The sequence below is a fragment of the Apium graveolens genome, chromosome 1, assembly GCF_009905375.1.
Source record: "Apium graveolens cultivar Ventura chromosome 1, ASM990537v1, whole genome shotgun sequence".
Lineage (NCBI taxonomy): Eukaryota > Viridiplantae > Streptophyta > Magnoliopsida > Apiales > Apiaceae > Apium > Apium graveolens.
This window is the reverse complement of record NC_133647.1, coordinates 142,170,439-142,184,125: the sequence shown is the minus strand read 5'-3', so window position 1 is coordinate 142,184,125 and position 13,687 is coordinate 142,170,439.

Here is a 13,687-nt window from a genome sequence, read left to right as displayed (position 1 = left end):
CATTTGAATCTTAAACATCCTTGGATTGAAATAATTTCAAACTCTTTAATATGAAGTCTGGTTTTTCAAAACCTTACATAGCATGGGTTCGACCCTAATCAATAATAACTAGACAATGTAAATTCTACTGGAATATAAAATCCTATGCAAGCAAAGCTTCCAGGTGCTTTTAAACCTACTTGTCACAATGACAAGTGAGAATCGTACTCCGCCTATCTTACACGTAGTAAACCTTCAGGTTTTGTGCGTGCCAGGTCCTCGGGACTTCAAAACCATCCATAGTTCCAGCTTGTAGGTTCCTCTACCCTGAACGCTCTTGACTCTGTACGGCCCTTGCCAATTTGGGGCTAGCTTTCCTTTCTGTCCGACACTAGAAGCCTCTATTTTTCTCAAGACTAGATCACCTTGTTTGAAAAACCTCTCTTTAACCCTTAGGTTGTAGTAGAACGAAGCCTTTTTCTGATACTCTACTATCTTTGCATGTGCCTTATCTCGCACTTCATCAATTAAGTCCAGCGCCAACCTTTGCCCTTCCTCATTTTCCCCAGCATTGAAAGCTTGAATTCTTGGAGAAGAATGTGATATCTCCACGGAAATCACTGCTTCTGCCCCATATGCCAACATGAAGGGAGTTGCTCCAGTCGTGACTCTACAGGTAGTCCTATAGGCCCATAGTATTGGAAGTATCTCATCCACCCAATTATTTCTTGACTTCTCGATCCTCTTCCGTAGTCCATCCAGGATTATCCGATTTGCTACCTCCGCTTGCCCATTGGCTTGCGGGTGAGCCACAGAGGTGAACCGTAACTCAATTTCATTTTCTTCACAATACTTCTTGAATTCCTCATTGTTGAATTGTGTTCCATTGTCAGTGACGAGGATACGGGGAATCCCATATCGGCACATAATGTTTTCCCATAGGAATTGTGCAACCTGCTTAGTTGTGATTTTGGCCAAGGGCTTGGCTTCAATCCACTTAGTGAAATAATCAATGGCTACAATCAGAAACTTCCTTTGTGCTGTGGCCATAGGGAAAGGCCCTAGAATATCCATCCCCCACATAGCAAAGGGGATTGGGGAGTTGATAGAGGTCAGCATCTCGGGGGGTTGTCTAACAACTGGTGCATGCTTCTGACAACGATCACACTTCTTCACATATTCTTTGGCATCAGCCATCATTTCTGGCCAATAGAAGCCTAAACGGGTTATCTTATGAGCCAAGGCCCTGCCCCCCAGGTGTTGCCCACAAATACCTTCATGCACTTCCTCAAGAGCCAAGCGTGCCTCATCGGGCCTGAGACACCTTAAGTAAGGAACCACGAAAGATCTTTTATACAGAATCCCATCTATCAAAGAGTACCTTAGTGCTCGAATAGTTAACTTCCGTGCTTCAGTTGCATCACTTGGCAACCAACCGGTCTGAATGTGAGCCTTGATGGGATCAATCCATGATGTCCCCAGGCCTATGGGAGCCACAAGCTTAACATCTATGCTTCGTGTCTTCAATACACGGAAGTATACACTTCCTGAACTTTCTTCTATCTCAGATGAAGCAAACTTTGATAGCGCATCTGCCTTAGCATTTTCTTCCCTTGGAATGTGTTCAATATGGCATTCATTAAATTGAGTCATCACAGCCCTTACTAGGCGTACATACTTAGCCATCGTATCATCCCTTGCCTCAAATTCTCCCTTTACCTGGGATATGATAAGCTTTGAGTCTCCGCGAACCTTTAAGTTTTTGACTCTAAGTGTCCCAGCTAGACCAAGGCCAGCTATCAGGGCTTCATATTCTGCCTCATTATTTGTGGTTGGGAAGTTTAGCTTCATAGCATACTCAATTAAGAACCCATCAGGGCTTTGCAAAACCAACCCTGCTCCACTGGAGTTTGTTTTTGATGCTCCATCAAAATAGAGAACCCAATACTCTTTATCATCCTTCTCTTTGCTTTCATTATCGACTCCCTTGTCTTGAGGTATGGCATCTTCCTGCCCCCCGACTTCTTGGTTGGGTATGGTAAATTCCACCACGAAGTCAGCTAGTGCCTGGGCTTTTATGGCCGTACGTGGCTTATACTTGAGATCGAACTCTCCCAACTCTATTGCCCACTTAATCAATCTCCCACTTGCCTTGGGACTGTGAATGATATTTCTCAGTGGCTGATTCGTTAGCACCTCAATCCGATGAGCCTGAAAGTAAGGACGCAGTTTTCTTGAAGCCATTACCAAGGCTAGAGCGAATTTCTCAATAGTTGAATAATTCCACTCAGCGCCATGCAAAATTTTGCTGACATAGTATACGGGTTTCTGGACCTTCAGTTCCTCCTTAACCAACACCGCGCTCAAGGCGCTCTCTGAAACAGCCAAGTACAAGAATAAAACTTCATTCAGAACCGGCTTGGCCAACAACGGGGCCTGGCCCATATACTTCTTTAACTCTTCAAATGCCTTCTGATTTTCCTCACTCCATACAAAGCCTTTGATGCTCTTTAGTGACTTTAAAAATGACAAGCACTTGTCTCCTGACTTGGAGATGAATCGTCCTAGCGCAGCAACCCTTCCTGTGAGCTTCTGAACATCCTTGATGGTTTTTGGTGGTTCCATGTCCAGGATCGCCTTTATTTTATCGGGGTTAGCCTCAATTCCTCTTTTTGAGACCATCAATCCCAAGAATTTTCCAGATCCTACTCCGAAAGCACACTTCGTAGGATTCAACATCATCTTGTGGTACCTCAGGACCTCAAAAGCTTCCCTTAAATGGGCTATATGATCAGTCTTTACTAGACTCTTGACTAACATGTCATCAACATAAACTTCCATAGTCTTACCAATAAGATCCTTAAAAATTTTATTCACCAACCTTTGATAGGTGGCTCCTGCATTCTTGAGACCAAACGCCATAACAAGATAACAATAAACACCAAAGTCAGTGATAAATGATACCTTTGGAATGTCATCCTTATGCATTTTGATCTGGTTGTATCCGCTAAATCCATCCATGAAACTCAGCATCTCATGTCCAGCAGTGGCATCAATCAAAGTATCAATTCTAGGCAGCGGAAAACAGTCTTTGGGGCATGCATCATTCAAATCAGTGAAGTCTATACACATCCTCCACTTTCCATTAGCCTTCTTCACCATTACAGGGTTTGCTAACCACTCCAGAAATTGAATCTCCTCAATGAAACCAGCCTCTAAGAGCTTTTCTACTTCCTGTTTTATAGCCTCTTGTCTTTCCGGGGCAAAATTTCTTTTCTTTTGTTTCACTGTCTTCCGGCTTGGATCCACGTTTAGCTTGTGAGTAATTAACTCCGGGTCTATGCCTGGCATATCAGCTACTGACCATGCAAATACATCACTATTTTTTTGCAAAAATTTCACTAACTTCCCTCTAAGGGGCTCCTCTAATGTGGCTCCAATGAAAGTCATCCTCTCAGGATTCTTGGGGTCTAAAGGAACCGAAACCAATTCTTCTGCTGGCCTTCCTCTATCCTCATCATTTTCTCGAACATCCATATCTTCAATAGGAAGAACCTGCCCCCCCCCCCCCCCCGACTCCATCTGCCCTCAAAGAGGCCACATAACAGCTTCTAGCCATTTTTTGATCTCCTCTCTCTTCTCCAATCCCGTTTCGGGTGGGAAACTTCATAACTGAATGGTAGGAAGAGGGGACTGCCTTGAAGGCATGTATCCCTGTTCTCCCCATGATAGCATTATAAGTTGAACTAGCTTTACCACCACGAAATCCAGCATCTGCGTTGCTTGCCTTGGCTCCGTACCTATGGTGGTTGGCAATTTGATTATCCCTTCTACAGGACATTCTACTCCAGCAAATCCATATATCGGCATGTCGGTTGGTGTCAACTGGGAGTCGTTATACCCCATCCTTAGAAAGGTGTCGTGGAGCAAGATATCCACAGAAGCACCATTATCCATAAGGACCCTCTTAACCGGGCTATTTCCTATTATCGGTGTTATGACGAGCGGGTCGTCATGGGGAAACTTCACGCCCTCTAGGTCGGAATCATCAAAAGCCAATGTTACTTCTGTCCTGGCCCTCTTCGGGGCTTCGCCAACAATATGCATAACCTCCCTGGTGTATGCCTTTCTGGAATTTTTGGACAATCCAGCAGCAGTTGGACCTCCAAAGATCGTGTTTATCACAGGTCCTCGAGGGCGTCGTGGTCCTCCAAAAATTGCATTTATAACCGGCCCTCTAGGTTGGGGATTCCGCCCCTGATCGTCTTGGTCCCTCCTACGATCTTCAAAGTTCTTCCTTCCATTATTGTTTCTGTCCCCTCTATCTCCAGTATACTTGTTCAACCTTCCTTTTCGAATCAAAAACTCAATTTCATCTTTTAATTGTCTACACTCATCGGTGTCATGGCCAACATCCTTGTGAAACCTGCAATACTTGCTCTTATCTAGCTTGGCGGGATCAGCCTTCAAGGGCTTAGGCCAGCGAATATCTCTATCTTTCTCAATCTCCATCAAAATCTGACTTCTAGGAGCACTCAGCTTAGCGTATTCAGTGAACTTTTGCCCAGGTCCCCCCTTCTTGGGGGTTGAATCAGGGTTTTGTTCGGTTCTAGGATATTTGTCCTTAGCGATATACTCCAGATCAGTTTTTCGCTTCTTGCCTCCAGTGGGCTTATTACTTACTACGGTCTTCCTCATGCTTTCTTCAACCTTGATATACTTCCCTGCCCTCTCTTGGAGTTGCAACATGTTTTCAGGGGGTCGTTTGGCCAAGGACATCTTGAAAAACTCATCCCTAGTTCCTTGTTGCAGTGCTATCATGGCTACCTTATCATCAAGGTCTGGGACTTTTAAAGCCTCCTTTGTAAAACGATTCAGGTAATCCCTCAAGGATTCCTTAGCTCCCTGCACAAGACTCATAAGAGATGCTGAACTTTTCTCATGGACTCTTCCACTGATGAATTGCTTAATAAAAGCCTAACTTAATTCTCTGAATGATCCAATAGAGTTTGGGGGCAAGCGACTGTACCATCTTTGAGCCATACCTGACAGGGTTTGAGGGAAGGCCCGATACTTTATAGCATCATTCACGGGTTGCAGCAGCAGTGCATTAGAGAATGTCCTAACATGATTAGCGGGGTCACCTGTGCCATCATAGGCTTTGATAGTGGGCATCTTGAATTTTCTTAAAATATGGGCATTCATTATTTCTTCTGTGAAAGGTGGAGTTGGATCATCAGGATCTCTAAGGGGAAGGAGATTGCTTGGATCAGTTCTTGGGACAGCAACCCTTCTTCTTACCGGACCATCCAGGTCTATGATAGGAGGAGGATTTCTCCCCCTAGGAGGTATGTGGGGTCTGGTGGCCTGGTGAGCCTCCAAATCACGCCTCAGCCTTTGGATTTCAGCCTCATGAGCCCTGATCCTTTCCTGCACTTCTTGGGGATTCGCCCCTGGGGTGCTTTGGGGGCGTTGCCTTCCATCGGCCATTGGCTCTTTTCCAGGACGCCTCCTTCTTGGGGCCACTTCATCATCCGAAGATTCGGAGTCTCTCTCAGTGTATGGACCAGAAAATTCCCGATCCTCAGGGATAGGACCCAAACCTCGTATATAGGGGGCGACCGCCCTCGTGCTTCGCTTCGCCCAGCATATCCGCTTCCTCCAACCTCAGGGTGAAGGGGCATCCCATAAGGGGGGTTAGTAGTAACAATAGTTGAATATTCATACCCGACGGGTCGAGAATTCACAGGTATATGTATTTGTTGAACTTGAGGATTCGTACCTTGAATCGGGGGAGTTGTCCCTTGTAGCTGGGGTTGAGTTGCCCCTGTCTGGGCTTCCTCCTGAGTAGATGCATAAGTTGAATGAGGAGGAACCTCCACGGTTGATGAAATCACCTGGGTTGGTGTTCCTTCCTCTAGAGCTCCAATTGTTCTCTGTGTTCTCGCCATGGTTATTGTTGTGCTTCCCCACAGTCGGCGCCAAATGTTATGGATAAAAAACTAAGGTTATTATTTGCTGTATTTATTACTAAGATTCGGGAGCTCAAGGCCTCTAATGGCTGCTCTCGTGTATCGTAGCTTAATTCTGCCTTTACGAGATGCATACGTATCTCTGTGAATTAGAGAATCAAGCCAAAAAAACGTAGTTCTGATTTGTGGGGTGAGGCCCCTTATATAGATGTTGGGAGTCCTTGAATTGGACTTGGTATAGGAGACCTGGTGGGCAAGTCTCATAATTAGAATAGACTTAGGAGTCTTAGGAAGTAGGAAGCTGATTCCTTATCCTTTTAGGTCCCCTTGAGGCTAATCTATAAAGATTTATATCCTTATCGGGACTCTTCTCAATAGCTGATTTTTCCCTTATTAATTAATTATGAAATTAATTAATAATCAGGGCTTTTGGGCCTTTTTTATTCCACCAGGCCTGATCTGGTCCATCAGGCTTAACCTTTCTGGTCTGAATATCATACATCTTCTTATTGGGCCTAGCAGCCCATTAATTATAAAATCAGGACTTATTTATCCCTATCAACCACTTGACTTCAATCTTTAAGCATTCACAACATCGGAACTTGACTTGTTCTGAATAGAAGATTTTCCTTGAACTTTTCTTTGACCTCTTCTCTTTTCAGAGTTTCCCTGGTCATCACCTTTATCATCATTTTTCTTTAGTTCTTGAGCAGGTGAGCATTTGGACTTAACTACTTAGATGAGCATTTGGACTTAACTACTTAGATGAGCATTTGGACTTAACTACTTTCTCCCCCTTTTTGGCATCATCAGGAAGTAAGAGAGAAAGAAGAAGTTCAACTGAAGATTGGATTTCATCCAATTGAGCTTTCTGAGAAGCTTGATTAGCTAGAACCGCAGCAATTTGGGCCTGTTGTTTCTCTTGAGTTTTCTCAATGGTTGCAACTTTTTCAGAAATAGGTCTGATATACCTGTTCTTGTTAAGCTTGATTTTTAGATTGAACTTATTAGCTTGTTCCCTGAGTGTATCAACCTTTAATGAGTAGAAGTATGTAGACCTTGAAGATGTTTTGTAGACAAAGCTGTGATCTTGAGTTATGTCTTGAAATTAGCATTTGTGAGCAACTTATCAGCTTTTGCAGTATGCTCTGTCAAAATTTTAGAACATGGAATAAAATCTGATTCATTCCACTTCTTGGTAAGGAATAGGTGCTTCCTTTTTAACAAACTTCTTCACCAATTCTTCCTTGCCCAGAGTAGGTACTGGAGTCTCAACAGAAACACTGTTATTAGAACTTGAGGAAGACTCATTCTATTCTGATAGCTGAACAGTGTGTGAAGCAACTGGAGATTCAGGAATAACATCATCTAAATTCTGATCAGCAGAATTTATCTCCAGAGCTGGTGTCTTTGATGTTGATGGAGCTTCTAGATAAAGAACTTCAGGTATATTCAAATTATGAATATTTATTTTAGAATTATCAGTTCGTTCTTTAGCATCATCTATAGCTTTAATAGGAGAGACAAGAGGGGTAACAACTGTGTCATTAGCAGTGTCTTTGGCTTGAGCTGGAAGGGCTTCAATGATAATTGGTTCTTGTGAGATCAGAGATTCCTGATCCTCTTCCTCAGCTTCTTCAGTATCTTCTGATATAGCCTTAGCCAAATACCTCCTAGCCTTCATTTTCTTCAATCTCCTTGCTAATGAAGGAGTTGCTTCAGCAACATCAGAATTTACAGATTTCCTTTTCAAAGTATCAGAACTTTGAGCTTCTTTCTCTTTCTGAGAAATAACTTTTTCAGCTTCTACTATCACAGGTTCAGATGCATGAACTCGTGCTTCAACTATTTCCTCAAATCATCAAAATTTATTATTGACCATAATTGAATCAAAACATTCATCACATGATAAAGTTAAAAATCGATGAAGTAAAGATTATTAAATTGCAATTGAAACATGCACGGTCACATAATTTGAGAAACAAATACCAAATATTGCAATTTAAAGAAAATTTCATTAATATATCAGATGAGTACATTTCATGAAATTTATCAATTACATGCAAAAATTACAAGATAGTCCTATTCGAAGATTCTTAACATCAACAGCCTTAGTCCTAGTCTAAGAAATCTATCGACTAGCTCCTTCTGCTGCTGACGAAAAGCACTGCAAGAGGGATGATCCGTTCTTGCTGACGGAGAGCTTCTCTCCTTTCCTCCTCCAAACGATCAAGATGGAGGTGGTAGTCCATCGAAAAGAACAAGAGGTTTGTGTGAACCTCTTGTGGAACTGAGTTCTATAGTTCTTCAAGAATGGTAGTGATATGCTACTCCTGTTGCCAATCAGCACAACTCAACTCGATATTGAAAGTTTCATAGTTCATGAACAAGTTGAAACGGACCATTTTTGTTGATGAGAATAAAAAGAGATTGAGTTTGTGAGAAAATGAAAGATGTTTTGGCTGGGATGAATAGTCGGTTTAAATAACCAATAGAATACCAAGGGATGCGAGGACTGTTAACAATTACAAGTAAAAATAATGATCCCACGACTCCCTAGACTGATGTGTAATAATAACAGTCAGTAAAAGATCTAAAGCAAGAGTTAGTGGGCACAGGAAATAATTATCAATTACTTGGCACATGCAGTTTTTCAGGACATACACGTTAACCATTAACTCATAATGATTATGACTGTTTTTATCTCACCCAAATTTATTCTGATTTAAATACGACTATTTCAGATTTTACCACAAATAAGTCAAGTAAAGAAAAATGCTACGTAAGCATCAAAGATTCCATCAGGTTTTAATATCAGAACTTAACTTATATCAGATTTTAACAGTCATCAGAACATGGCTTCTGTACTCAAAAAGTGAATATCTTTTTCTGTGATTCTTCATACAAATACTGACTTGTTTTCTTCAGAGTTTAATCATCAGAACTTCCATCAGAACTTGTCCTCAGAATTTATGCAAATGACACTTAACTGTTTGTCAAAAACAACTTAATCACCACAGTAATTTTCATCATTCATATGGAGTGAAAGTGTGTGCATTCAGCAAAATATCAGATAGAGATTAAAGTCTAATCAACTTCTGTACATCTTAGAAATAAGGCATAACTAAGAAAAATGCTTAAAATCTGTCATCAGTCATGATGTCTACTATAGAACAAATTTATGCATGAGTCCACCTCAACTGTTTGTGCTCATTTTATGCATCTTTTGAAATTCCTTTTTACAGTGGCTTCTCAATGTAAGTGAGTCACAACTCCTTATCACAATCTATGTTGTTATCAGAGTATTTCTCCAGTAATCATAGAGTGTGAAAAGTTACCAAGAATATTTTTTTTGCTTTTCTAATGCATATTACTTAATACCAGCAATGCACTTGGGTCTTCCCTTCCACATTTTTACTCTAGATCTCAAAGGAGTACCTGACTTTTATTCTTTTCTTTTCTTTTCTTTTGATAAGTGAGGCTTATCAGCACTTAGTTCATTCTTAAGATTTACTGACAACAGAATTTGATAGATAAGAAACAAGAATCTAGTTTGTAACTTAGTAATAAGATACACAAAGTAAACAAGACTAAGCTCAATATCAGAATCTGCTTTTGTTAATGAGTTTCCACATAAACAACTAATTCAAATATGGGATTTCTAGTATGTTAAAGACTACTAGGTCAGCATCTAGCACAGTTATTCTCATTGGATTGAATAGTCACAGAACATTCAAAACACTTATCAGAGTATATAAATCCACATCAGATAACAATCAGCATTTAATGAATTTTCAAATTAAACATAAATTACATATAGATACTATAATCTGTAAACACTGATCATAAAGTCCGATGCATGAGAACAAAAACTAAGCAGATTTAGAGAAAGAACCTGAAACCATTCCAAGTTCATTTACTAATCTTATAAAAGTAGCTTCACATAGTGGTTTTGTGAAGATATCTGCTAGCTGTTGATCTGTAGGAACAAAATGCAATTCCACTGTACCTTCATCCACATGTTCCCTTATGAAATGGTACCTAATGCTGATGTGCTTTGTCATTGAGTGCTGAACTGGATTACCTGTCATAGCAATAGCACTTTGATTATCACAGTAAATAGGGATTTTAGAAAATTCTAACCCATAATCCAGTAACTGATTCTTCATCCAAAGAATCTGTGCACAACAGCTTTCTGCAATAATATATTCTGCTTCTGCAGTTGATGTGGAAATTGACTTTTGTTTCTTGCTAAACCAAGAAACCAATCTGCCTCCAAGAAATTGGCAGCTTCCACTAGTGCTTTTCCTGTCTATTTTGCATCCTGCAAAATCTGCATATGAGTAACCAATTAGCTTAAAATCTGATTCCTTAGGATACCACAATCCTAGATCAGCTGTACCCTTAAGGTACTTGAAAAAAAAATTCACAGCTAATAAATGAGGTTCTCTTGGATCAGCCTGAAATCTTGCACAAAGACAGGTAGCATACATGATATCAGGTCTACTTACAGTTAGATACAGTAAGGAGCCAATCACACCTCTGTAGTTAGTAATATCTACTGATTTACCAGTATCCTTATCTAACTTGGTTGCAGTGGCCATGGGAGTGGATGCAGTTGAACAATCTTGCATTCCAAAATTTTTTAGTAAATTTCTGGTATACTTGGATTGACAGAAGGAATTGAGCTAAAGTCTCATACCATGCTCTTGGAGCTTGCTTAAGGCCATAAAATGCTTTTTCAAGCCTGTAGACATGATTGGGAAATTTAGGATCTACAAAGCCTGGAGGTTGTTCAACATATACCTCTTCATCCAATTCTCCATTGAGAAAAGCACTTTTTACATCCATTTGAAAGACTTTAAACTTCTTGTGAGCAGCATAAGCCAAAAAGATCCTTATGGCTTCTAATCTAGCAACTGGAGCAAATGTTTCATCATAATTAATACCCTCATGTTGAGAGTAGCCTTTGGAAACCAGTCTTGCTTTATTCCTTGTAATTATGCCATCAGTATCAGTTTTGTTTCTGAACACCCATTTTGTACCAATAACTAATTTGTTCTTTGGTCTTGGCACTAGGGTCCAGACTTTATTTATTTCAAATTCATTTAACTCTTCTTGCATTGCTTGCACCCAATCAGCATCTTGAAGAGCTTCTTCCACTTTCTTTGGTTCAGTCTGAGATAGAAAAAAATGATAGAGACATTCATTTATAGTTGCAGTTCTAGTTCTAACACATGCTTCAGGATCTCCAATGATTAAATCAGGTGTATGTGCTTTAGTCCACTTCCTTGCAGATGGAAGTTGATCTCTAGAACTGGATCCTCCCCCATGATCCATGTTGTCTCCATCAGCATTTTCTGATGCTCCCCCTGTAGTTATGCTCTCTGAGACTTCAGAAATTGAATTTGATTTTTCAGGAGTTAAAGAATCAGAGCTTCTAGAATTATCAGAATTTGGCTCATCAGAACTAGATGAATCAGAACTTGAAGAGCCAGTGACAGGTTCTGATGCTTCTCGGGAGTCTTGAGATGTGGTAGGTTCTTCAGCTTGCTCCCCCTGGACAGGTGCATTTTCCTTTGGAGTTGTTACCACAGTTTCAACGACATCAGAACTTAATCCATCAGAACTTACAGGATCAGGATTTAAATCATCAGAATTTCCAGAATCAGAATTTAAATCTTCATTCTCGGATCTCAGCTGATCATGATCATCAAAATCTTCAATTCCAGTAATCTTCTTATCATCAAAAGAGACATTGATAGATTCCATGACAACTCTTGTTCTCAAATTGTAGACTCTGAAGGCTTTTGTGGAAAGTGGATATCTAACAAAAATTCTTTAATCAGCTTTTAGATCAAATTTTGACAGCTGTTCAGGATGAGTCTTAAGAACAAAACACTTGCAACCAAATACATGAAAGTATTTCAGATTTGGCTTCTTCTTCTTCACCATCTCATATGGTGTTTTTCCATGCTTGTTTATAAGTGTAGCATTTTATGTAGAACAAGCAGTCTGCACAGCTTCAGCCCAAAAATAGGTTGGTAGCTTTACTTCATCAAACATTGTTTGTGCAGCTTCAATGAGAGTCATGTTCTTTCTTTCTACAACTCCATTTTGTTGTGGAGTTCCAGGTGCAGAAAATTCCTGTTTGATTCCATGATCTTTGCAGAACTCTTCCATGATTGAATTCTTGAACTCAGTGCCATTATAACTCCTTATGATTTTAACAGAATCTTTGATCAATTTATCCAGCTATCTGACATGATCAGCTAGGGTAGATGCAGTTTCAGTCTTCTTGTGCAAGAAGTACACCCAAGTGTACCTTGTGAACTCATCCACTATAACCATAGCATATTTCTTCTTTGCAATAGACATGACATTGACTGGACCAAATAGATCAACATGCAGTAGGCGATAAGGCTCAAGAATTGATGACTCAGGTTTGCTCTTGAAAGAAGATTTTCTTTGTTTTACCTTCTGACATGAATCACAAAGGCCATCAGGAGAAAATACTATTTTGGTAGTCCTCTCACAAGATCTTTCTTTACAAGCTCATTTATATTGTTGAAATTTAAATGAGAGAGTTTCTTGTGCCAATTCCAACTTTCTTCAATTGATGCTCTACTCAACAGACAGATTGCAGAACCATCAGTACTTGTTGAAATTCTGGCTTCATAAATGTTACCATGCATGTATCATTTTAGAACCACTTTGCCTGTTAAATTACTTATAACTTCACAGTGTTCTTCAAAGAAATCCACATGAAAACCTCTGTCACAGATTTAACTTATACTCAATAGATTGTGTTTAAGTCCTGAGACAAGAGCTACTTTTTCAATGATGACATTCCCAATATTGATCTTGTCATGTCCCAGAGTTTTTCCAATGTTGCCATCTCCATAAGAAACTTTTGGGCCAACTTTCTCCACAAAATCTGATAGCAGGGCTTTATTTCCAGTCATATGTCCTGAACATCCACTGTCCAGGACTAGGATGTACTTCCTGTTTCCCTGCAATCACAAAGACCACTAATGGTTATTTTTAAGGACCCAGACTTGCTTGGATCCTTTGACCTTTTTAAGTTTGTTAACATTTGCAGCGGATTTAACATCAGAGTTTATGCTAACAATTTTCTTATCAGTATTAACAGTATCAGACTTTGCATCATACTTTACACTAGAAGGAATTAAAGCAACTTTTTTCAAAGAAGGTTTTATCTGATAATAATCATAGTACAAACTATGATATTCCTTACAAGTATAAATGGAATGCCATATACTACCACAATGAAAACAAGGATTTTGTGGCTTAAATCTAACAGACTGGCTCTTAACTCCTGACTTAGAAGGTAAGGAGTTTATATTCTTATTCTTCCTATAAAAAGAAGCCAGATGGTTAGAGTTTTTACAGTTATAACATTTCTTTCTAGGAGTATTAGGAACAGGCATATAATTGTTACTTTTATTCACACCTTCCTTTCCATTCCTATTTTTCCTAGCAACCTTTACCTTCTTATACTGGTAATCTCTTTCAGCTAATGTTTAAGCTGCTTCTGTGTCATTAAGTCTATGTTAACTTCGGTTGGTTTATCCTGTTCTAATTTGTTAGAAGTTGACTCTGCTATCACTTCTGTCTCAATATCTTTCATCTTTTCAGAATCAGACTTTACAGTTTTAGCTACAAATTTAACAGGATTTACCTTTGCCTTAGTACTCTGTTTAACAATAATTGGA